At 35.3% G+C, this 27,500-nt stretch overlaps 1 protein-coding gene across 1 annotated transcript in view; it reads right to left on the reverse strand.

The window, feature by feature from the left end:
* Window positions 1–27,500, reverse strand: part of wnt4 (wingless-type MMTV integration site family, member 4) — a 43,969-nt gene that overhangs the window by 9,634 nt on the left and 6,835 nt on the right. The window lies entirely within an intron of this gene.

A 27,500-nucleotide genomic window follows, 5' to 3' on the forward strand; every position in this document is an offset into this window, starting at 1 on the left:
TAAACTTGTAAAACTCATTCTTGATCACATTTAACGATGATTGATGATCACAGAGAGCTGAACAGATCCTTTAATCGCCGTTGCTTTGCGCACGTCCTGTTTTGTTGATATGATTATACGTGTTACTACCGAGACATGTTAATACCTGGCTGTCAATCAATTCGGTGGGCGGGGAAACTGCACTCTTACATCATGTTGCGGTCGTCCTCAAAATAGGAGGGATTTGAATCCTATTTTTAAAAGAAGAGACTTATTGTGTTTCTATTACTCCAGTATAACTGTGGACACACTATACCTACACACAGTTCTGTCCAAACAGCTTATGAAAGAGGATTTTCATTATAGGTGCCCTTTAATGCATTTTAATCTTGCAAAGTATTAATTATTCATAGTTCATAGTGTATAATTAAATTCCAAAATTGTGCTTCTTAACATTAGTTAATGCACAGTGAGTTAACATGAACTAACTTAAATAACATTAACTAGAATTAACCAAGATGAATTAAAACTGTAATGAATGTATTAGGAACTGATCACACCGAATGTGATTTATGCATTGAGGGGCGCCTTTTTGAACGGTTTACTAACGGCCGTGAGCGTTTTGCGCGCTGCTTATGTTTTGTAAACTTTTACACTGTAAAAAATAATCATAAATGAACAGTTTTCTGTATTCTTTTATTTTTCCCTGTTTATTTCTGCTTTTGAATTGCATTATGGGAGCTTGATCTTTCGTCTAACAACTTTTAACCATAAAAAGTTTGAAAAAGTGACTTATGAACATTTTTTATAGTAAAGTGATATATAGTCTGTGTTGGTGTTGTATATTAAAATGCGCCTTGCGTTTTAACTGCCTGCTGCGCCTCGCATTTTTGCCCTTGTGTGCTGTGCGCTCGTAGTTGGAAAAACTACATGACATCCAAAAATACAAACGTAACCAACAACACAAAATAATTTATGTAATTAATTTTTTTGTTTAAGTAAATACAAAAAGAATTCAACATAGAGATCTTTACAATGAAATTATTTTAACCTATCCAAATGACAGCAAGTTTACTAGTCAATTAGCATCAGCTCCTTTGCCACTATAATAGTATTTTTACATTTTTCGCTATTAATATATTAGAGCGATTCTATATACAAATGAAAATCTATAATAGCAACCTTTAAACAAGGTTTAGAGTTATTTAATCTGCATTTATGAACATGAAATTTACCAAATAAAATCAAAAGATTCATTATAAATTCCACGAATAAATTGTTTGAAACAAAATAAAAAATGACATCTTTGGGGGTCGAATTACAACTAAAACCTGATTTTTTTTTGGACATACATTGATAGATCTTCCCAAAATTTTTTGGAATGTTCACATTCATAAAAAAGATTAATCAAAGACTCTGGGTGATGTGAACGAAATGAACAGTTTCCATCAGTCTTAGTTGGAAAAAAAGTCAACTCTGAGCGGAAAAAGCGCAGTACGTCAGTCGCCTCTTTTTCATTCTCCAATCAAATGAAAGCAGAGGCGGGGTTTCCGTTGAGGCGCCTGCAATGCTTGTGTTGATAAGACGACTACGGAAACTTTTGAAGATGGAGGAGAGACTTGTGGTTGCTGTTTTGAGTTATGCGGAGCTGTGGAGCTTCTTGTCAACAAAAAAAAAAGGCAGTGAAGTGCCTCGCGTTTTTAGCACGTAAAGGCGCGCTCGGTGTGATCGGCCCCTAACTAGTTGTTTACGTTAGTAAATATATTTACTTACATTATCTAAGAATGAATAATCGTATTAAGCATTAATTGATCATAGTTCAACATCAACTTATGCAGTATTAAAATACAAAATTGTGCTTATTAACATTAGTTGAGGCACAGCGAGTAACTTAAATAACATTAACCAGAATTAACAAAGATGAAATAATACTGTAATAAATGTATTATTAATTGTTTTGTTCATGTTAGTACATTTTAACCACTGGACCACTATTTTAAAATGTGCTCTTCTTATTCCTATGTGTATAGCAGAGCTTGTTATAAATGATGTATCCAGTGTTGCCAGGTCTGTGGTTTTCCAGCGTGATTGGCATAATTTTGATCTGTGACCGTAGAATGTTTTTCTATTCCACGTGTTAAAATCCTACATCAATGACCTCCTCCCCCATTTTAACTCCATTAAAAAAAGACAGAAGAAGAGCCTGTATAATGCTTTCAGTAATGTAAAATATCTATTTTCCCATATAAATTTTCCCATATAAGAATGCCACATTTTTTTGTTTAGGGATTTGGCTTATTTTTGGGCTAGTTTGAATGACGATTGCGCTACACTGAAAAAAGTGTTGCATGCAAAACTGTTGCAAACAATTTATTTGTGTTGAATTTAAACAAACAAATTAAACTGAGCAATGTTCAACTTAATTTGTTTGTTTAAATTCAGCCCAAATAAATTGTTTACAACCACTTAATGTAAAAAAATTGAGTAAATCCAAGCAATCATCTTTGAATAATTTTTTTCAGTGTAGTTTTGTTGTGAAAACCTGGCAACCCTGGATGTGTCTGTGCCCTCAGAATCTTTAATCAAATATCATAACCTTCTCCCCCTCTCCAAAATTACTTTCGTTCAATTCTAGTCACATGGAATGCCTTTAGGGCGGGGCTATCTGGCCAAGTCTCCTGTCTGCTTTGCCTTCATCCATTCGTCAATCTTCCTTAATTTTGTTAGCAACGCCCATATTCAAACAATCCAATCATTTCTCAAAGGAAAAAATCATGCACCGCCCTACTGTACATTTTCTTCTCATTTCAGGATCATTTCAAGTGAATGTATGTCACAATAGCAGAAAAAAGAACAATCTTAACTTCCTTTCATGCCCACTTCAAGTCATCTCACGCCGAAAAGCCTCTCAGACTTTTAATCTCTCAAAGCTGTTTCTCAGGCTTCATTCATTCATTCATTCATTTTCTTTTCGGCTTAGTCCCTTTATTAACCTGGGATCGCCACAGTGGAATGAACTGCCAACTTATCCAGCATATGTTTTACGCAGCGGATGCCCTTCCAGCTGCAACCCATCTCTGGGAAACATCCATACACACTCATTCACACTTCAAAGTCAAGTCAAAGTTTATTTATGATGCGCTTTTTAAAAACAACAAGTGCTTACCAAAGTGCTGTACACACATACACCATCTAAAACAAACGACAAATACAACAGACACATGACTCTCATATGGAATTAAAAGCCAAAGAGTAAAAATGGGTTTTAAGAGCAGATTTAAAAACAGAAAGGGTTTCTGCCTGCCTAACATGGAGAGGCAAATTATTCCAAAGTTTGGGGGCCACTGCTGCAAAGGCACGGTCCCCCCTGGTTTTTAACCTTGCACATCGAAGTGCCCTTGATGGAGTGTACAATTGGATTAATGAGGATAAGTATCTTGGTGCTAGTCCATTTAGGCATTTAAACACCAATACTAGAATCTCATGTATCCTAAACTGTACAGGAAGCCAATGAAGAAAAGCCAGAATGGGTGTAATGTGCTTCTGTTTTAATGTCCCCGTCAGCAAACGAGCGGCAGCATTCTGCACCCTCGGCAGACGAGTAATGGATGTATGGCTAATAGGAAACCTACGCGAACGCAGGGAGCACATGCACATTCCACACAGAAATGCCAACTGACCCAGCCGAGGTTCGAACCAGCAACTTTCTTGCTGTGAGGCAATAAGAGGAAAAGTTTCATGATTGACCAGAATTCCTTAGCACATTTCTCAGATCACCCACTGTTTCTTTTGTATCCAGAGCTTTAAACAGCAGCTGTAATGGTGCAATCACTTCAATAATTAGTGATTGGCTCTTTAATTTCGGAGGTGAGACTTACAGCACCATACTGCGCAGTACACTTTATTCAATTGATGTATAATATGAGTGCTTATTCATTGTATATGTAAAGTCTTTTTAATTGGCATGCATAGTGAAAGTGATTCATTTTTAATTTTTGTTTGGATCACACTCTACTCCATTCCATTGTATTGCATTGTATTGTATTGTATTGTATTGTATTCTATTGTATTGTATTCTATTGTATTCTATTCTATTCTATTCTATTCTATTCTATTCTATTCTATGACTTCTGGTGTCATTGTTGATTCTGAAAACGTACCGCTTTATAGATTTCTGGAGAGTGTCAAAATTGTCCTAGGAGCTATGTTTTTTATTTATTTATTTTTTTTTGCAGTTTTTGTTTTCGCAAATCCACCAGAGGCCGCTGTGTACACTTTTTCAGATCTCAAATGTCCCTTTCGAGTGCTTTTCGCACCTGCTGTTCTCACGTAAATCCACCAGAGACTGACCCACCCTCCTCCTTCCCTAAACCCAACCAATAGTGTTTTCAAAAGCACTGATTGTCCAGCACCCCCCCCACTACCCTAAGCCCAACCGATAGTATTAAAAAGCAATCCAGAAAAAGAAGAGCCCTTGCCTGATTTTTACCATGTTTTCAGGTTTCACCACATTCTCACCCTGTTATTTACTTGTTTATTTAGTTTTTTGGTTTCTGTTTTTGTCTTACCTGCTTATTGGAACTGTTTTTAACCAGATTTGAACCCTGTCGTCGTGGTCAACTCATCTCAAGTCCACCGACGTACATGGCGAGCTAACGAGACAAAGTGGTTACAGCGGTAAAGCCATCTATACGGAGGTAATTGGTCAGCTGATGAGTATGAAAAGGAACAGCATACCACCCTGCAGTGTTCATTTTAAGGACAAAATGCAGTCATACGTTCCTCTGGCTACATAATTCACGATCTCCAGAAATGTATATAGGGCTACGTTTTCAGAATGAACCGAAGTTGTTGTTTTCAGTTGTCTAGTTTTGTTACTTTTTAAGGCAAATTTTCTTAAACTTAATTTTAATCTTATCAGTTAAAGCAGTGGCTTTAATAGGCTAACAATGAACAATAATATATAATAATAATAACAACATATATTTATTTTCAAAATTTCATAATTTCATTTTACTTTCTTTAATTTTAACCCCCCCAAAAATATATATTTTGTATTTTAGTGTAATCCTTTCACAGATTATTGTTCTCTCTCTCTCTCTCTCTCTCTCTCTCTCTCTCTCTCTCTCTCTCTCTCTCTCTCTCTCTCTCTCTTTTGATTAAACACTCTTGTTGAGTTGTTATGGTTTCCATTAACTTTAACCCTGACCCATACATAGCTCTTCTAGTTCAGTGACCCACCATAGGTTTCTCATTGGCTCTATAGCACAATAAACAGCCGTAACATAAACAGTATGGTCTTGCTGTGTGCTCTGCAGATGAGGTAATGCTGATGTTAAAAGACGCATATAGAGACTATCTTCACCCATCACCTCCAGGGCCATGAGGTCGGGGCAACACCATCACTTTAAAGAGCTCCATCTCTTCAAGCCACCTTATAAAAATAGTCCTATACTACAACGCGGCGCTCAGGTTTTCATCCGAACACACCAAGCTTGCTCTCATTATCATCAAGAACGAGTACGGATCAAAGTTGTGGATGTTGAAGTTCTGCGCTGATGCATTTAGGGAGTTGCGTGCAGGTGATGTTTGCAAAGGCGTCACGCACGGTTGTTTTGCTGTTATTTGTTTCTAAGGGTCTTTTGGTGTGGTGATGACTAACTGGAAAGCAGGCCCAAATGTAAAGTCCCAAGAGTGGCTTTTAAGGTGCAGTTGTGTAAATATTCAATTAGGTTGCCAGATCTTGCGGTTGATTGATTCGGATTGTAGCTCAAGGGTAATCATCAAAATCAGCACATATCACGAAATGCTCATCATGTAATTGCGAGTAAATATACTTAAGAATGAAGGTTGTTTGTGCAGCAGTGCCACAGAAGAGACCTTTTGGCTTAATCAGCTTTATCAGTAACTGAAAATTCACAGGAGGGCCGTTTTGACATTCTAGCACATGGAAAAAAAAAGTGGAAATCTTGCGTAATTGATGCACTCAGACATTCTTCCACAGAGTATCAAACTCCTACTTTTTATTTCTTGTTGTACATATTGAAGGGGTAGTTTAAATTGCTATAAATATACTGCAATTTGTTAATAGACATAATAATAATAATAATTAATTGTTGCTTGACCAAAAGTTTAACAGATAGCGTGAGACAGCAGTTTGAGTAACTTTATTGACTTTACAGGCAACTGTTCTTCTAAATATCTTTCTTTTTTTGTAAAACTACAACAGAGGGGAAAAGTAAGTAGTAAAATCTTACTAATGCACATTTTTTATACAATTCTTAACATGCATATTAGGAAAATCTATTAATGAGACCATTTGTATCGAATATTAGCAAAATTACCATATTTACACCACCAGCAAAACATGTAACCATGAAGAAGTGTTTGTACAACAAAATACAGGTGGTATAAAATGAATTATGATCAAATGCCCCTTTAATATTTACAAAAAATAGAGCTTTAGTAAAAATAGAGCACTTATGGACATCTCTTTCAATGCTTAAATCAGCCCCAGAAATAATCTGCATGTCTGTTACTCTCGACCTCACACTGAAAGAAACCAAAATTAACCTGGATATATAGTACAATACTTTAAATGTCCAGTAGTGGGGGGTCAAACCCACAAGTATATACGCGACAGCACAACAATGATAGTGATTCAAAAATATATGTTTTGCTGGGCCGAACTTCAATATATTTTGGACATCGGTTGCAGGCTGGAGGGAGGAGGAGGTGGGGAGGCGCAAATGGCTCGCAGGCTGGCAGTTTGAGACCTCTGATTTAAAACATCCAGTTATTTGATCATTTATTAGAGTATTCAATATCTGTACCTGAATACAGTTAGGCTCTCCTGAAAACTATAATTCACTATTATCATTGCTATATTACATTTATCTCTGCTTGTAAGTTATTTATTATGATTCACTACCTTACAAATTCACCCCGACTAATTATGAGGAACTATTTCCAAATAGAGCTATTTAAGTCATCTGGTGAAATTGTATTCATATCACAAATGGAGCAGATATTGTCACAGAAAAACAACACATAGCAATGGCAGATTTTTCTAATATGGAGCAGCCCTAGTCATCATTCATACAAATACACACAAATGTTTACTCAATATATTATGCATGTCAGGCCAATAGATGCCAGTGTCACTTATTGTTATTGTAAATCATCCAGTATCATCAGTATATAAAATAACTTGCTCTCCTTTGACTTAGTCCATGATTTATCAGGGATTGCTACAGCGGAATGAACCGCCAGTTACTCTTGCATGTGTTTTATGCAAGTGGATGCCTATCCAGCCACAACCCAGTACTGGGAAACACCCATACACGCTCACATTCACACACACACTCATACACTCCAGCCAATTTTGTTTATTCAATTCACCTAGGGCATGTCTTTGGACTGTGGGGGAAAACCGGAGCACCCGGAGGAAACCCACTTGCAAACTCTAAACAGAAACACTAACTGGTCCAGCGGGGACTTGAACCGGGGGCCTTGTTGCTGTGATGATACATTGCTAACCACTGAGCCACAAAAAAAAAAAAAATCAACAACTTTTATTTATAAAAGTATAGTAGAGTCTTGAGGTCTGTTTCATTCCAGAGCTCATCTCAACAAGTTAAAAACAGCTCATCTTCACCCCAGCGGCTGGCAGTGGAGCATCAACTGCTCTCGGCTGTTGACATGAGCTGATTTTGAAGGCCAAGACTGGGGCAGATAAGGAACAAACACCTCCTTGTCCACGAGACTGTCATCTCTGTTCTCACGAGCTTTGATAACACACTCGTGTCCGGCCAGAAGACCAGCCATGACATCAGCATCCAGATGCACCCACAAGCACGCAGACACACACGCGTTAAGCTTGCAGGGTGTTTGAGTTTCTTTTATCATGTGTAGCATCTGTTGCCGATTGCATGTTCCTGCATGCGTGTTTACAGCTTTTGTTTGTTTCAGCAGTAAATTAGCTCTGTGATCCTGACCTGATAATGAATCTGGCAGCCAAATGGCGGAGGAGGCCCATGCGTTTTGCAGGGATACGCACTAGTATATAATGCTCAGCGTAAATAAGTACACCCCCTTTTGAAAATAGAAATGTTTTTATCCATTTCTCAATAAATATAGACAATATATTTTGGTACTTTTTTTACATTACTGGATGGATGTACAAAGAGCCACTTAAAGCAACTTTCAAAAACATTGTGACATGGGTTATAGTCCAAAAATGGACTACAAAATTAGATCATAAACAATAATAATGAAAGTAAATGAACTAATCATTTAACAAACAGTTAAATATAAATTTAAAGGAAGGAAGGTAAGAAGGAACAAACAAAAGAAGGAAGGGAGAAACAAGGAATGAACGAAGGGACAAATAAGGGAATGAATAAATGAAGGAAGAAACGAACAAAGGGGGGTTCGGGGGAAAAAAGGAAAGAAGGCACAAAGGAAGGAAATGGAAGGAAGGAAGGAAGGAAGCAAAGAAGGAATGAACAAAGAAAAGGAGGAACAAAGTAAGGAAGGAAAGCAGGAATGAATGAACAAAGGAAGGATGAAATGAAAGTAAGAAGGAAGGCAGGACAAAGTAAGGAAGGAAGGGACAAAGGAAAAAAAGGCCTGAACAAAGGAACGAACAAAGGAAGTGAGGAAAGAAGGAATATATGAATGAATGAATGAATGATGGAAAGATAGAAGAAAGAAAGAAAAGAAGGAAAGAAAGAAGGAAGGAATGAACGAACAAAGGAATGTAGGAAAGTAGGTGGGAATGAATGACGAAACAAAGGATGGAAGATTCAAAGGAAAGTAGGAAGGTAAGAAGGAACAGAGTAAAGACAGAAGGGACAAAGGAAAGAAGGAAGGAATGTATGAACTAAGGAAGGAAAGAAGGAAAGAAGGAAGGAAGGAAAGCAGAAAGGAAGGAAGTTTGAGAGGAAAGGAGGAAAGAAGGAACAAAGTAAGAATGAAAGGGACAATGGAAAGAAGGCACAAAAACGAAGGAAGGAAGGAATAAATGAAGGAAGGAAAGCAAAAAGGAATAAACGAAGGAACAAAGAAAGGTTCAAAGGAAAGTAGGAAGGAAAGAAGGAAGAAGGAATGAATGATGGAAAAGGAAGAAAATCAGGACAACGAACAAAGGAAGGAATGTTCAAAGGAAAATAGGAATGAATGTATGAATGAATGAAGGAAAGAAAGAAGGCACAAAGGAAGGTTCAAAGGAACGTAGGAAGAAAGGAAAGAAGGAAAAACAAACAAAGAAAGGAAGGTTCGAAGGAAAGTAGGTAGGAAAGAAAGAAAGAAGAACAGGAAAGTATGGAGGGAAGGTAAGGACAAAGGAAAGAAGGAATGAATGAATGAATGAATGAATGAAAGAATGAAGGAAGGAAGGAAGGAAGGACAAAGGAAGAAATGTTCAAAGGAAATTAGGAAGGAAGAATGAATGAAGGAAAAAGGAAGGAACAAAGAAAAGATGGAAGGAACAACCAAATGAATGAAGGCTCAAAGGAAAGTAGGAAGGAAAGAAAGAAGAACAAAGTAAGGAAGGAAGGTACAAAGGAAAGAAGGCATGAACAAATGAAAGAATGAAGGAAAGAAGGAAGGAAGGATGGAAGAAAGGCAGGAAGGAAAGAAGGAAGGAAGGAAGAAAGGAAGGAAGCAAAGAAGGAAGGAAGAAAGGAAGGAAGGTTTAAAGGAAAGAAGGAAAAATGAACGAATAAAAATGAAGAAAGGAACTAAATAAGGAAGAAATGAATGCAGGACCAAAGGAACGAGCAAATGGGGTAAGAGGAAAACACTAAGAAGCAAGATCTGTAAGACTATCAGTGACCAAATAGTCACAAAAATAAAGTCACAACCTCTGGAAAAGCACACCGAAAAATAAGAGATTTCTCAGACGTATTTCCTTATATATCTCCAACAGTATAATCCAATATTGAAGACATGTTATTTAATTAAAAAAGAGAACAACTCAGACCCTAGTTAGTTTAGTTTTCTTTGCTTATATTGATGTCTTTGGTTGTTATTAACATCCAGTGAAAATTTCAAGTCAACAGCGTCTTTTGAAATATGCTTTCTGAGAAAAATAGTTCAATACGTATTTTTCCCACTGTATCAGTACCAGATGGTCTTGTAAAGCTATCTTTAGTATCAGATTGTCTTGCAAACAAAAAACCACCTGAAGAACAGTTCGTCTGGGAAAGAGATTGTCCAGGACCTTGAGAGAATCTTGTTTTCATTGCTCCTCAATTTCTAGCATTCTCTTCTGCTTTATTTTCCCAAAAATGTCCTCTCTAATCGGGTGGACTGTGGGATTTTGAGGGATACCTTTCTGGGAGGTTTTTGCGGGAGCATTTAACCTGGAGCAGGGTGCCTTCTTCCTTTTGTGTCATGTTTGTGTTACTCAACCTGGGCCTCCGAGCGCTGTTGGCTCCAGATGGCTTAGCCCAGCGCGACTTAGCACGCAACTGTGCCGTTGCAGAGAGTTTAGAAGAAAATGAGAGAGAAAAAGAAGGCGGCAACACGTACACATGCCAGGCTGTATATACTGTATATCCACATGCCGCTGTATAAACAGACTTATATAATGTAATTTGCCATTCAAACGTGTGAAGCTGGTGACTTTTGCTTTTTATTTACATATTTTTACAATCCAAAAAATACCTATTGTATCATATTGTAAAATGTTAGACATTATTGGCTTCTTAAATACTTTTTAATGTAATGTTTTGTAATTCACCTTTAAATTAGTGGTAAAAAATGTCTGTTTGTTTGTTTTTCTTCTTTTTGGGGGGGGGGGGGGGGGTGGTGTTACAGTATAAATGGTACCTTTTAATAGCTGGGTAAGTTTTTTTTTAATGCTCACCAAGGCTCACCAAAATATAACATTATAAATTGTATGTTTCAAAAGTTTGAAGTTGTTAAGATTTTTGTTCATGGTCACCAAAGCTGCATTTATTTAGATATTTTTACAATAGCACTGTCACCTCACAGCAAGAAGGTTGCTGGCTCCAGTCCTGGCTGGGCTCGAGTTTGCATGTTCTCCCCGTGTTGGTGTGGGTTTCCTCCAGGTGCTCTGGTTTCCCCCATAGTCCAAAGACATTCACTATAGGTAAATTAGGTAAACTAAATTGGCCATAGTGTATGAGCGTGTGTGAATGTAAGAGTGTATGGGTGTTTCCCAGTATTGGGATGCAGCTGGAAGGGCATCTGCTGCGTAAAACATTTGCTGGAATAGTTGGCGGTTCATTCCGCTGTGGCCACCTCCGAAATAGAGACTAAGCTTGGAAATTGAATGAACGAATGAGTTTTTACTATTGAAAAATAGCAGTTCTCTGTATTTAATTATATTGTGCAATCATATTGTACCATTATTAGTGGTACCTTTTCAAAAGTTTGAAGTCGGTTTATTTATGCATTTATTTAGATATTTTTACAATTCAAAAATAGTTTTATTAATTTTATCAGATTGTACAAAGTAAGTTATTGTTAACTTGTGTTATTAACCTTTTAAAATGTCATTAATTTTTGATTAATAGAAAAAAGACATGATTTTTATTTTTTTTTGTGTGCAAAAGTGTAACATTATAAATTGTACCATTCAAAAGTTTGATGTTGGGAAGATTCTTTTTAAATACTCACTATGACTGCATTTATTTAGACATTTCTTTATATTTCACAAATAGCTGTTTTTATTATATTATTGTAAAATGTTAAATATTATTCACCTTTTCTTATTTACTTTAAAATATGAATCATTATTTGATTAATAGAAAAAAGTCAGAATTATAAGCACCACTTTTTATTTTCCTCCAATTTCTGTTTAATGGAGAGAGTTTTTTTTTAACACATTTCTACACATAATAGTTTTAATAACTCATTTCTAATAACTGATTTATTTTATCTTTGCCATGATGACAGTAAATAATATTTGACTAGATATTTTTCAAGACATTTCTATACAGCTTAAAGTGACATTTAAAGGCTTAACTAGGTTAATTAGGTTAACTAGGCAGGTTAGGGTAATTAGGCAAGTAATTGTATAACGATGGTTTGTTCTGTAGACTTTCGAAAAAAAAAATGTTTAAAGGGGCTAATAATTTTGACCTTAAAATGGCTTTTAAAAAATTAAAAACTGCTTTTATTCTAGCTGAAATAAAACAAATAAGACTTTCTCCAGAAGAAAAAATATTATCAGACATACTGCAAAAATTTCCTTGCTCTGTTAAACATCATTTGGGAAATAATTAAAAAAGAAAAACAAAAGGGGGGCTAATAATTCTGACTTCAACTGTATTAAATATACTTTTTTTCCAGTGGCATTAGTTTTTTTTTCTTTTTCTTACATTTATTTATTTATTTATTTATTTATTTATTTATTTATTTATTTATTTATTCCACATCTGGATTGTGTTTGAGTAAAACATATTTTTTTTGTTTGTTCTGTAAACTACTGATGACATTTATTAATTTTTTTTAAATTAAAACTCTGTTTTTTAAATAAAAAATATAATATGAGGTAAAATAACAAAGCTGCCACTTTTAGCCATGATCAGCCTACAGTATAATCCCTTTTAAACAACACAATACCATTGTTTTAACTCCTGAAGAGTTAAGAAATCAATATTCAGTAGAATAACCTGTATTTTCAATTGAAAGTCATTTTCGAGAAAAAAAAACAACTAAACTAAATGCTGTAAAATGACAATGTTTATTTAAAATTTGGAAAAAAAAAATTTCAGACTTGCATAGAATGAAATAAATATTTACATTTTACTCAAAGCCATACCTAATAAATCCATAGAAACTGAAAGTGTTCAAAATGGTGTTTTTCTCATAGCTGTATACATTTAGACTAATAAAGGAAATTGCAAATAAAAAAAACTTCCACTCAGCATCTTTTTGAGGGTTTATTAATAATCAGCGATGGCTGTTGATGTTTCCTGTCTCTCTGCAGTAAATATGAGGTAAATAACAGACCTGTTCAAGCTACTGACAGCAAGTAAACACACGTGGCGTGGCGTCCAAGGGCCACAATCTCATGGTGTTTACAAAAAATATCTGATATTTACATATTTGTCAGCTGTGCGTCATAGGCCATTCATGCCTGCGAATTAAAAACTGTTTGTCTCAGATAAATTCAGGCTCTTTTAAAAACTGATGCATTTCATTGCTTCAAATTTCACCCACGTGTTTCTATTTATTATTAGTAGTGATACTACCATAAACCAGTGCCTCTATTTAGTGATGTTTTATAAACAAATTTCGGGAGGAGCACGCGCAGAAGTTTCAGTATCAAATATGTCATTGACAATTATTCTATTATCCAATCAGTTCTTGACCAAACCCCTATATATACCAAAGCTGTCTTACCTGCAGCATCTTACGACTTTAGCATCCCTCCACCACCCCGTCACCTCACCTCTTAAGCATTACAATCCCGGGGGGAGTGTTCTGGGGCCGGGCTAGATACTTCGCTCGAATCCCTATTCCTCTCTGTTTCCTGATAAGAGGAATAACTCGAGTTTGGGTGTCTTTCCCGAGCTCAGAGCCCTCTCCCCGGACAGCACGCCAAATACGCTTTATTCTGAAACTATTGCAAGTGTGAACTCGTGAAAAGACACATAATCAAGTCATGTAAAACTTCTTATGGGAAATTATTACGTTTGGTTCAATACTTAAGGATAAAATATATCTCGTATAATAAATGATTTGTTGATATTATAAAAAATTTTATATTCATTAATTTTCATTTGGCTTAGTCACTTATTTATCAAGGGTCGCCACAGCGGAAAGAACCATCAACTATTCTTTTTTTTACCATTCCAGCCACAACCCAGTACTGGGAAACACCCATAGACTCTCACATTCACACATACTCATACACTACGGCCATGCAAAACATGGAAACTAATGCAAACTCTATACAGAGCCAGTGACGTACCTGTGAACCCTAAAGGGGTGAAGGGTGGCAATAAACATTAAAGAGCCAATCCTCCCTGTATGCAACCCATTCCACCGAACCACCAGGGGACGCTCCTTACTTTTAAATGTGAATCTGTTCTGTGCTTTCATTTCATTTAGGCATGAAAAACCTTTAGGCATGAAAACACGGCAGGATTCCCTTCCTTTCCATTACAGGTGCCGCTGCCCATCCTATGCAATCCTCAAAACAGTCAGTTCATGTAGGCAGTGCGTGACTGTCAGACGCACTCCATAGTGATAAATGGACGCTGTTTCCCAAACATTATGTACACGCCATTGAAGCAGAGTGAAAGTGGACACTCTGGGTTTTGGGTGCGTGTTTAAACAGAAATATAGACATAATAATAATAATAATAATTTTCCCAGAGATGGGTTGCGGCTGGAAGGGCATCCGCTGCGTAAAACATGTGCTGAAAAAGTTGGCAGTTCATTCCGCTGTGGTGACCCCAGATTAATAAAAGGACTAAGCCGAAAAGAAAATGAATGAAGAATAATAATAATAATAATAATAATAATAATAATAATATCTAAACCCATCTTGTTGGGTTATCTTTTAAACAAAACAAAAATTGTCTTAAATGAGCATAAAAAGTTAGAAAAGCAATCGAATGCTTTCATTATGGATCTGTGCATTTTTAAAGTGACACCTCTGTTATCCCTTATTTTTACATCCCAATGTTGACAGGTATGTTCCAAACCCCTGACATCCGAAAGCTCTCTCATCCTCCATAGACAGCAATGGTCCTAAGTTCTTCAAAGTCCAGAAAAGAAACTACAGAAAACCAGCGACCTTCTTGCTGTGAGGCGACAGTGCTAACCACTGAGCCACCATATCGCCTCCACTAAATTTGTAAATACAATTAAGTTAACTTAATCGATTTGTGTTGAGACAACATTGTGTGACAAAATTGTGTGGAACCCAACATTTTTTACAGTGCTTAAAAAGTAGCGCCAGAACACTTCAATATCCACACATTTTTGTTCTACAAATCATTCATTCATTTAAACATTCTTCATGCTGTGACTTAATTCTTGTCATGTATGCAAAAGTTACTTTAATTAAATGATAGACCCTTTTCACGCTTCCAGGTTTCTTAGTAGCGGAAGTCCATATATTATATATATATACACCAGATATCTCATTCAGACCCTGAGCATGCGCCAATAATGTCGCCATACAGGGGCGTATCAGACATTTTAAAAGTGGGGGGGATGGCTGTATGAGATCATACATTCATATAATTATTACTCACCTGTTTCTAAATGGTCTGTCTCTAAAAGTGAGGGGGACGCATAACCCCCGTCCCCCCCCCGGTTGCTTATGCCCCTGCCGCCATATTTGTACAGTGCTCCTAGTACAAAAGTCATTTAACCGCACTAGTCAATACAATGTGCCAATGTGAAGATGCTGGACTTTAACGTTATGTACGGGTGTAGTAACGAGCAAACAAAGAAAACAAAGCACAAAGGCAGAACATTTCATAGGTAAGATTTCGTTTCTTACGTTTTGCATGTTATGAACTGTTGTGCTTAACACAACACTGCACAACTGCACTGACCATAAGACAAAGTAGCACCAACTTGCACTAAATACTAAGCTTATACTAGTTTTGTGTTGAATAAAATAAGCAAACAATGCAAATGAAATATGACAACAAGACTCTGTGGTGTCAAAACCTTGTATTATTGTCAGCTAAGTGAACGAGTCATTCATAACGGGGATTCATTCACAAACGAACCGCTCCCTCCAATAAGCCTCCTTTCCACTGTACATGACAAACGACAAGCGAAATTCATTTACAATGGAGAGTGGTCTGGGAGCTGCGTGGAGTTCCGATCATCTCTATGCGGAAAATTCGGATCCAGATTGAGTTGCAGATCCTTTGAAATATTTGTACATATGTGTATATATATATATATATATATATATATATATATATATATATATATATATATATATATATATATATGTATCTATCTATCTATATATATATATATATATGTATCTATCTATCTATCTATCTATCTATCTATCTATCTATCTATCTATATATATATATATATATATATATATATATATATATATATATAACATTTCTATTCATAAATGAGTAAGAAGAAATATGATTTTTTTTATGTTGTGTCCACATTCCCTCCAAAATTACTAGCGGTCTATGAGTTTCTAGTATTCATTCATTCATCCATTCAATCATGGGAACGCACGAAGAATAAAGGCTCTTTTTGCAATTGATTTAGGACACTACGACAATTTAGCTTCTCTCTCATGGTGCATGACAACACTGAAAATTCAGTGCGACTGCCACAGGGGGACGTACTCCGACAGTAGTGTCCAAATGTCGTGTGCAGTGGAAAGGCGGCTTTAGAAAGAGAAGTGAAAGCTGGAGAGGGGGTGTGTTTCAGGACACAGATTAGATCAAATTTAACAGGGAGTGTGCATAATACATTTCCATGCAACAACTCGCTCTTTGTCAGCAATGCCCGTGCAGTCACTTATCCATCAATGTAGAAAAGTGATGTAAAATTATAATTTTCGTAATTTAAAAAAATTGCATACTGGCCAATGGGAAAACTCCTGATCATATATGTATATTTCTCTGGCTCTGCATGGCCACAGTCCTCCACTGCACCTTGGTCCCGCATTCATTTCAAAGGAGCGCTACCTTGTATGAAAATGGCGGCTCTATTGACGCATTCCTTCCAATAGGCAACAACAGGGTAGGCCACATCTAATGTAAATATCTATCGCGGAAATCATCATAGTTGGAAGAACTTAGAGTGCAGTAAATGGGAGAATACAACAAATATTTTTTTTTACAATCTTATTTGCTCAAATAATAAAAGAAAAACTCAATGATGATGTTATCAAGACTTTCAGAAAATGGCAAAAATTGTGAGAGACCGATAATGGCAGCCAGAGGAGAGAATAACGTCAAATTTGCTGTCCTGTCCCATAGACGCTGCATTAGAAACCCCTCGCACAAGTGGTTATTTATTTTTTGTAATTTGAAGCAAAGATTATATAATACATACATAAATATAAATGTTCATACGTTCTTTTAAAAATAAAAACATAAATAACTTTAAGATTTAAGATGCCGATGACCGTTAAACGCGTCGTAACAGGCTTGTGAAAAGGGTCCATATTTCAATTTGAAACTTACACTGATAGGATTGCGCTTTAGACGCCATCTTGTGGTCCGAGACGAAAATTTATAATCGGCGCGAACTCTGTGCATTATGGGTATTTTCTATCTGTCGCGTGCACTTCATAACATCCAAGTGCTCTCAAACACCACTAGAAAAGGTTGTCCCCTCAAATAGTGCCATATTTGAGGGTATAAGATACAGCCCTAAAGAAAGGACATCAGCCATCGATCACAGAAGCGACATGTTTTCAGAAACAGATGTGTCATTCTTGCACAACTGCGTGCCTGTGATGAACAGCTCTTGTTTCCTCAATACCTCGGTGACTCATTGGTATGTCTAACTCTTGCAGACACAGCACATGTACTGAAAAGTCATGCTTTTGGTTATAAAGTTTGCCTGGAGTTACAGCACAGAGACTTTGTTTATCTGCCAGTGTGTCTTTAACTCTAGAGGGCAGTGTTTTCTCATTTATCAACCATTTCCTTAAAGATTTGCAATTAACCAAACACCAATCAACCATATGGATCTCATTGAATGTCCATGATAATAAAATAAAAAATCACACTTGTATGTCGTTAGGGATGCCATTTGTTTCCTGAGATGTTAATATTTATTTAAACATGTTTCTGTCTCTTCTAGAAGACTGAATTTGGTCCAGATGTGTGAACCACAAAGGTACTACAGACTTTCAGAGAAATAAAAAAAGGTACATTAAGCATCTGAATTTGATTAATGTAGATCAGGGATGCCCAAATTTGTTCGTAAAAAGCACCAAAATCCAAATATCAATGAGCATTGAGGGCCTAAGGTAAATATACCAAGCTATATTACATTAAAGTTGCCATGGGTAATTTACTTATTTATTTCATAAAATTTTAAAGTAAATAAAAAACATTACTTTAAATCATATGAGCTAATGCAGTATAACATTTAAAATGATAACTTACTGCTATAAAAACTTGAACAATCATATGCAGGGCTGTGCGATTTGGGAAACCTATCTAATTGCAATTGTTTTGACAGATATTATGATTTCCATTTGATTTGCGGTTTAATTTTTCAGTCAAAACTTCAGCTCAGTAATCTGTATCGTAGGTTTTTACTGCTAAAATGCATTGAGTGTTAGTTAAGTTTGAGCGTTAGTTAAAAAAGGAACTGAAAAGATATACATTTTGTTTTAAACATTCAGAAATGAATCACTTATTTTTCTCTTGAGCAAAAAATAAACACAAATAAAATCACCTTAAGTTTCTGTAAACAAGTTGAACTCAAATTAGAGAGATAGTGAAGCTTATTATATATATATATATATTATAAAAAAATAATAATTGAATAGTTCAGATGCAAAACCCTTTAAATCCATCAGACCTCTTTTCTTGTAAATGAGCATTTTCCATCAGGCTTCCATAATTAGGTTCAGAAGTTTCATTTTATATGTAATGAAAAGGTTATTAGCTTGTAAATAAAATACCTTTTTTTTCAAAATGTCACTTTAGACAATTCTTTGGTTTTTAACAAGGTAGATTTTCTTTTGCATCAAAACTAGCTAAATCCGCCAGTGCTTTTTTGCAGAAACTTCTAAATCCACCTATCGGGACAAGACAGTGTATTTAGTTCAAAATCACTAAAGATGGAATTTGAAATTATTTTACCAAACATAAAACGTCTGAAATTAAAAATATATAATTCTGTCAAGTAAGTAGCGGTTCATTCTGCTGTGATTAAATCAGGAAAAAGCAGAAGGAAAATGAATGAATGAAATCTGTCAAGTAAGTGCATTAATCAATAACATTAAAACTGACATTAATTAAATTTTAACAATCTGTTGTCATTTCTGATATTTGGGTTTTAGATTTAATGTAAGAAGAGCGATGTAAACATTGTAAACTAACCTTTGTAGATTCAAATAATGTAGTGTAAAACATTGTGAAACATCAATATCTGTGCATTTTCCATTAATATAAAAATATAAAAATTATATATTTATATACATGCGAATGATCGAGAACAATGCAGAAACTTTGGTGAGCCAATCAAGGCAAAGGAAGATTCTGCTTCACTAGTGTATTCAGCATTGAACTCTGCTCTGTTGTAAATGTGATTGCTTTTATTGCAATAAGTTCTTATTAAAAAAGTTATCCTGTATTAGTTAATATGATTCAAAGTATTACTTTCTATTTATTTTGTAATATTATTAAATGATTTAGGAAATTACCCATGGCAATGTGGTTTTTGACCCTTCATACGAAGAAGTTTGGGCATCCCTGCTCTAAACTATGCCCATCATTCTTCCTCTCTTCTCACTTGGGATGGTAGGCCAAATCAAGGGTTGCTATGGGCCATCTTTGGGCATCTCTGATATAGATTAACAACGCTTTTCTAATTTCTTTATATGATTATCTGATTTATAAGAAAGACTTGCACTCTTAAAGGCTTTACGTTCCCTTTTGAAAATCAGTATTTTAACACTAATAAACTCTGTCACACACATACACTATACGTTTAACATATTCAATTCACCTATAGCACATGTCTTTGGACTGTGTGGGGAAACCGGAGCACCCAGAGGAAACCCATACCAACACAGGGAAAACATGCAAACTCCACATAGAGACGCCAACTGACCCAGCCAGGGCTCGAACCAGCAACCTTCTTGTTGTGAGGCAATCATGCTACCCACTGTGTGACCGTGACGTCTGTTTTGGTGCATTTAAACAAAACAGTTTTAATTATCCATTAAAATAAGAGCTTGGTCAACCAACATCTTTAGGAATAGAAAGATAATACATTTAAATTCAATTAAGTTATTGTCAAGGGAAATTACAAACTACACATTTTCAGCTACATTTCATATATTTTTATGTTTCTCTTGTTTTTCCTATTTATTAACATTTTAATTTATAATTTCCCCAACATAGTTTTGGATTAGTTCCAGTTTTTGGCTTTTGGTACTGACTAATCTATTGTATATGTACTCATATAATATTGTAGTGTTCATTCATTCATTCATTCATTCATTCATTTTCTGTAGCTTAGTCCCTTTATTCATCAGAGGTCGCCACAGCTGAATGAACCGCCAACTTATCCAGGATATGTTTTACACAGCGGATACCTCTACTAGGTTTCTTCCACCTGCAACCTAGTACTGGGAAACACCCATAACACACTCATTCACAGTCTTTTCACACTAATTTAGCTTATTCAGTCCACCTATAGCGCACGTTTTTGAACTGTAGGGGAAACCGGAGCATCTGGAGGAAATCCACGCCAACACAGGGAAAACATGCAAACTCCACACAGAAACGGCAAGCCGGGACTCAAACCAGCGACCTTCTTGCTGTGAGGCGACAGTGCTAACCACTGAGCCACCATGTTGCCCTATTGTAAAGTGTCCTGTTTAAAGTATGAATTAAAAAGAGAGATCTGTGAGGGGTCTGCTCATTTATGCTGAGCACTGAATGCTTTAAAACTAAATGAAAAACAGTATAAGTTATGTAATAGATTATCAGTTCAAGAAGTAAACGCATGTGCACATGGAAAGTTAAATACAATTTTGGTACACTCACAATAGAGAAAGATTGGAAGAAGTTTATGTAAAACAACCACTTTCATGTAATTTGGTGTAACAATAGGTTATACAGATAATATTCTTGTCAGGCATTTTTTGATGACTTATTAAAATGTATTTAAGCATCACAATGCAGTCCCAAAGTACTAATCACAATCTAATTTAATAGAAAATAGCATGATTACCTATTTTTACATACTGTAAAAAGTATCTGTTGAAATAATTGTTGTTTTTTCTTATCTGAGATAGATATACACTACCTGACAGAAGTCTTGTCGCCTATCCAAGTTTTAGGAACAACAAAAAATAACTTGACATCTAGTTGATCGTTTGATATCAGAAGTGGCTGATATGAAAGACAAAGGCCTCTAGATTACGCTTATTTTACTAAAATAAAATATGATCATGCCTTGATTTTTAATTATTTAATTAGGACAGTAAGATCTGACTTTGCTTAGACAAAAGTCTTGTCACTGAACAGAAATTATGTACAGTATAGAATATAAAGTCATGCTGCAGTGGAAAAAGCATTAATATCAACATGATTCATCTGAAAAATATACCTTCTGCCACTTTTCCAAATGATCAACTAGAAGTCAAGTTGTTATTTGTTGCTCTTACAACTGTGATCGACGACAAGACTTTTGTCAAATAGTGTATTTGTAATGTGGAATTAAATTATTTAAATCAAGTTTATTTGTAAATTGATTTCACTATAATCATTGTTCCAAAGCAGATATTACAAAAGATTATATCATTGCAATCAAAATCATAGGTTAAGGTGTCCAGCATATGCATTTATCTGCAGTAATACAATATAATGTGCTTTTTTAAAAAGTAATATCATCTCTTTATTTATGGCAACACTTCACCCATATTGTGACATTTTTCTTCACAAACATTATCTGAAACATTCAAGTCGACACTTGCTGTAATAATAATAAGAAGAATTTAAAAACATGTATATTAAATCACTTTTAAATTATATTTGATCTGGATACTAAAATTTGCCATTTTGCCTTGGACCCATATATAATAAATGGAATAGTTCACCCCCCAAAATTACTCTGCTTACCATTTATTCACACTTAAGTGGTTGCAAAGTTTCTCTTTTTTTCTGTTGAACTCAAAAGAAGATATTTTAAAGAATGTTCACTTCTTTCACTTCCATAATAGGGGAAAATAATGGTAACCGGTTTCCAACATACTTCAAAATATCTTCTTTTGTGTTCAACAGAAAAGAAGTAGAAGAAAAAAAACTCATAAAGGTTTGGATCAAGTGAAATAGTGAATAGATATGATTAGCTTTACATTGTAAAAAATTATATGATAAATTAGTCATGACCACATGTGCTTTTAGTTTATTGTAACTTAAGTTAATCATGTTCTAGCCTAATTTTATAAGCTGTCTTAAGTCAGTTTAATATGATGTAAATTCAAATCATTTTTATTTATATTTTATATTTTTATTTTTTGAGGTATTAGATATATTTGTAAAGTGATTTCACAATAATATTTATTCCAACGCAGCTTTTACAAAAGATTATATAATTACAATCTAAATCACAATAAGTTAAGTTGTCAAGCATATGCATATATCTGCAGATATACAATAAAATGTGCGTTTTCAATAAGGTGATATCAACTCTATTTGTCATTATTTCACCCATATTGTGACACTTCCTTCACAAAATTGAGTTATTGACATATTCTTTTTAAATGACAACTTATCTACATTATGGGATGTTTTTTTTATAAGTTGTTTACATTTTAGGACTTTTTATTTAAAAAGCAAATGTTACACACATACTGCTTACTATATGGAATGCAAAAACTTTGAAGCTCAAAATCTCAAAATCATTCAGAACGCAGACAGAACCTTTTAATTCCAAGGTGATGACTTTTTTTTACAAACATTATCTGAAACATTAAAGTTGACACTTGTTGTAATAATAATAATAATAATAATAATAATAATAATAATAATAATAATAATAATAAAATATATTAAATAACTTTTTATAAATATTTGGACTCATATATAAATGGGATTCACCCCTCAAAAATGACTCGGCTTACCATTTATTCACACTTAAGGGGTTCCAAAGTTTCTTTTTCTTCTGTTGAACTTAAAAGAAGATATTTTAAAGAATGTTGGAATCCATTCACTTCCATTATGGGGAGGAAAAAAACATTAAGGTAACCACTTTCCAACATACTTCAAAATATCTTCTTTTGTGTTCAACAGAAAATAGGTAGAAGAAAAAAACAAGTGAAGGGTAAATAGAAATGATAGAATTGTCTTTTCTTAGGTGAACTGTAGCTTTACATACACTGTAAAAAATTATATAATTAGTCATGACCGCATGTGTTTTGAGTTCACTGTAACTTATTAAACTAAGTAAATCATGTTCTAACTTCATTTTATAAATTACGCAAGCTGTTTTAAGTCAGTTTAATATAATGCAAGTTCAAATGACTCATAAGGTTCATTTGATTTAGCTTACAAATTTAAGGCAACTAGTGTATTTATTTACAGTATATGGCCTCAATTTGCATTTGTGAATAAAACATCATTACAAAATTATTTTATATAAAAAAGAACATTATTACATGAAAATTAATCTTAAATAGACAGTCAATAAAAGATATTTTCAGTCTCTTTTTCATTATTATGACCCATCATGTCTTTTTTGCTCATTTTAATAGATAAAAGTCGTCTGTTTTAATCAAATTAACCTTTTAACAGGCTGCTGTATGAGTGGAAGTATGTGACAACAGCTTTTACAGCTTCATTACACTGTTGTCACTGCTGTTATTTGTGTTATCAGCACTCGGCGCCAGGATGTATTTCGCATTAGAGGTTTCTCTCTTCTCATGTTGCCCATCAGCTGTGAACTATTTATTGACCGTCCTGTGCAAACGCCTCAACCAATGTTGTTTCCATCCCATGCAAAGAGTTCTTCCCCAACTGATGCAATTGCGTGGTTTCACATTGTATTATATCCATAACCGAGCTGTTGCGTTAATGAACCTCCTGTGACCTCAGCATCTCTCTTGTGTACATCTGATACGGCGCAACTCTTTCTTTACTTCTGAAACTGTTGCATCACGGCACTAGAAAAGGAAAGTTCATCCTGAAAGTTGACCGGAACATCTTGAGTAGTGAAGGTTATGAGCTTAGTGGAGTGTTTGATGCTTTAAAGACTCTGTCTGGGAAATCAATTGGTATTTTAATATGCAAATGTATTTTAAATATGGAAATTCATTCAATATTTTACATTTTTGTGGTTGCACTGTGCTCCTTAAATAGAATTTAATAATATTTCGTCAGATAATTCTAATCCTAAATACGCCTGACTAGAATTTTAGGCTTATAAACTGAATGACATTTAAGTAGGTGCCATAGTAAAGCTAATTGTACTTTTTACAGTTTACATTTTTGTAGAGATGATTTAAAATATATCATTCTGATGCATGAATTTATTGAAAACCCTGTATTATTCACTCTTTATCTTCTGCAGAATGTTTCAGAATTATTATGGTGTAAACAAATATGGCTAAATTAATCAACTACTGTGTAGAATTGACAACTTTAGCTGACGTGGAGGCGGAGACTAATTTGCATATTTAAAGAGATGCACATATTAAATGAGGTTTATAGTTATATTTAAGCCATTTCAATGGGTTATGTTATCCTATTATGTTATAGGCAGGGTGCGAATTACTTTGGGGTGGGAGAGGGCGGGGGCGGGGGCCGGGGGTAGGGGGGGGGGGGGGGGGTTGTTGACGCTTGATCGCTCGCTGAAGGACATGAAAACAAGATGTTTGAGGGGTCAGCCCTTTAATACTGAGAAATAGTTCACTCTGATCTATATTTTAAATAATAATTTTAATAATTATAATAATAGATAATATACATTTGACCACCCCTGTTAGGGTTCATACTATTGTGACGCTTGATCCCCCACTGAAGGACATGAAAACAAGATGTATGCAGGGTCAGCCCTTTAATACTGAGAAATAGTTCACTCTGATCTGTATTTTAAATAATAATGGTAATAATTAAAATAATAGATAATATAAATATACATTTGACCACCCCATTAGGGTTCATACCATTGTAAACGCATAATCACCCTAATCAGTCTATGCGAGAAAAAATTCATTCAACAGCTTTTCTCGTAAAATCTGTGCTTGTTTCTTCATATAGCCTGAAAGTCAAATTAGACGTATAGTTTGACCTACAGTAACCTATGAATAGCTAATCAGAGAATACGTATTTTAGAATAGACTGCTTGAAAACACTAAAAACTTAAATACGTTTTATTTATAAATTAGATGTAATTTAAATAAATGCATAAATGACTGAAGGATGTCTTACACTAACATTACCAAAAAATGTAACCCCCCTGATTTTTCAATGTATAATTTACACACTGGTTGTAGGTTTATTCATTCATTTTCTTGTTGGCTTAGTCCCTTTATTAATCTGGGGTCGCCACAGCGGAATGAACCACCAACTTATCCAGCATTTGTTTTACGCAGCGGATGCCCTTCCAGCTGCAACCCATCTCTGGGAAATGGTTAGGTTATGTTATCCTATTACGATTTTATTTGTTTACTTATTTTTTTGTTTTGTTTTATAAGATTTAACATAAATCCTTTAAATTGTCAGAACGTTTCAGCTCACAACAACACACAAATAATTTATTATACTATGCTGTAAACACCTCTTGTTGGGAGGAAGAAAAAACTTGCTGTGTGTTTGTGTCTCTTTAAATGCAAATGAGCTTCTGCTCCCCTCCCCCTTTCCAGAACTGGGGCTGGAGTCTTTACAGCTTGTGCTTCGGTTATTTAAACTACTACAATCTGGTTTTCTGAACAAAGAGACATGAAGTACACCCTGAGAGCAGGCTGTCAATGGCCCTCACATATTTCTGCATATTGTTTTCATTCAAAATAACTGTCAAAAACACACATTCACATATTCATGTTGGTTATGTGTGCGAATGTAAACAGTTGAGGATGAAACTGCATGTGCGTGAGTGTATTAGAATTGTTATACAGTCCAGCACACACAATTTTAAGGCACAGTTCCCTCCAAATTTGTATTTTCTCATCATTTACTCACACTCAAGTGGTTCTAACATTTCCGACAACTTGTAGCATGTTTGTATAAGACTAGAGTACTGTTTATTTCTGAAAATGAGCTAGAATAAGAGGTGCTGTTTTGTTTATAAAATGACTTGCCCCCTTTTGGGAGGAAGGAAAAACCTGCTTTTTTGTTTCTCTTTAAATGCAAATGAGCTTCTGCTCCCCTCCCCCTTTCTGGAATAGGAGGTGGAGTTTCTACAGCCTGTGCCTCAATTATTCAGACAACAACAACAACAACAAAAAAATTGAGTTTAAATGCTTACAATATAGTTTTCTGAAAAAAGAGACATGAAGTACACTCTGAAAACAGGCTGTCAAAGGGCGTCACATTTTTTTGCAAGTTGTTTTCATTTAAATTAACTGTCAAAAACACACATTCACATATTCATGTTGGCTATGTGTGCGTATGTAAACAGTTGGGGATGAAACTGCATGTGCATAAGTGGATTAGACTTGTTAGACAGGTGACAACACAGAACCTTAAGTTATAGTTCCCCCCAAAATAATAATAATAATAATAATAATAACAATAATAATAATAATAATAATAATTCCTTTTATGGTGCTTTTCTGGACTCTCAAAGCGCTTTTACACATTGTGGGGAATCTCCTCATCCACCACCAGTGTGCAGCATCCATCTGGATGATGCGACGGCAGTTATAATGCGCCAGACCACACACCAGCTGATTGGTGGAGAGGAGACAAAGTGATTAAGCCAATTATATGGGATATGGGGACAGAGGCCAGTGGGTAAATTAAGCGAGGATGCCGGGGTTAAACCCCTACACTTTTTGTCAAAGGACCTCCTGGTATTTTTAATGACCACAGAGAGTTGGGACCTCGGTTTAACATCTCATCTGAAAGACGGCACTCACTGAGCAGTATAGAGTCCCCATCAATATACTGGGGCGTTAGAGCAAACGCAGACCACAGGTTGAGCGCCCCCTGCTGGTCTCACTAACACCACTTCCGGCAGCAACCTAGCTTTCTCATGTGGTCTCCGATCCAAGTACTGACCGGGCATAGCCTTGCTTAGCTTCAGTGAGCGACTTGATGAGGGTCAATTTCCTCACCATTTACTCACACACAAGTGGTTCTAGACATTTATGACAACACGCGGCATGTTTGTATAAGACTAGAGTACTGTTTATTTCAAAAAAATTTACTAAAATAAGAGGTGCTGTTTTGTTTATAAATGAATTACTTCAGAAATGACCCTTTTTGCAGGAAGGAAAATCGTGCTTTTTTGTGTCTCTCTTTAAATGCAAATGAGCTTTTGCTCCCCTCCACCATTACATAATTGGGGGTGTACTTTTTACAGCTTGTGGTTCTTGACGGCTCCTACAATATTGTTTTCCGAACAAAGGTGTGTTATTTTGTTTATAAAAAGTCTTGCTTCAGAAATGGCCCTTTCTGGGAGGAAGGAAAAACCTGCTGTTTTTCTGTCTCTCTTTAAATGCAAATGAGCTTCTGCTTCTTCCCTCCCCATTTCCAGAATAGTGGGTGGAGTCTTTACAGCTTGTTCCTCGGTTATTCAGACAACAACAACCGTTTAAACTCCTACGAAACGGTTTTCTGAACAGGGAGACATGAATGCGTATTTTCGCATATTGTTTTCTTTCACTGGAACTGTCA

Source organism: Danio aesculapii, chromosome 11 (genome assembly GCF_903798145.1).
Source record: "Danio aesculapii chromosome 11, fDanAes4.1, whole genome shotgun sequence".
Lineage (NCBI taxonomy): Eukaryota > Metazoa > Chordata > Actinopteri > Cypriniformes > Danionidae > Danio > Danio aesculapii.